Raw genomic sequence first — 591 nt, 5'->3', positions numbered from 1 at the left:
TATATCTAATATTTGATTAATTTTATTATATTTTTTAATTTTTTAAAATATTTTTGTCATTTTAATTTTTTTAAGAATATTCTATTAGTGTATAAATTTTTATGGGATTCACTTGTTTTTTAAACTAAAATAATTAGTAAAAGATGCAAATAGATTATAATAAAAGAAAAATTGATAATAGAGAAAATAGAAAAGTTTCTAAACAAATAAAGGCCATAGTAATATTTTTCAACATATTGTGATTAATATGATTTATATCATGTGTATAAATTTTTTTCTTGTAATGGGTAACTATATGAGTTTCTTACCTTATTGAGAAGCGATGACCGTATTGTCTCTCCCCCAATTGGAATAGAATATCCGTTGATTAGTGATGCAACAGAAGTATAATGGGAGTACCTGATGCAATGGGAGTACATCTCCTTAAAAATATATCTGATCTTGTGTAGTTTTTATTAATTTTATTTTAAAAGGTAAAAATTAAATCTTTTATTATTCAAAAAAAATTATTATATATCAAATAATGTGTTTATTAGTTTTTATTTTATTATAAAAATTATCTAAATCATAATACTAATAATATATCATAAA

This window comes from Arachis duranensis, chromosome 5 (assembly GCF_000817695.3).
Source record: "Arachis duranensis cultivar V14167 chromosome 5, aradu.V14167.gnm2.J7QH, whole genome shotgun sequence".
Classification (NCBI taxonomy): Eukaryota; Viridiplantae; Streptophyta; class Magnoliopsida; order Fabales; family Fabaceae; genus Arachis; species Arachis duranensis.
The sequence above is the reverse complement of the archived record's forward strand: the minus strand, read 5'-3'. Positions refer to the sequence as shown.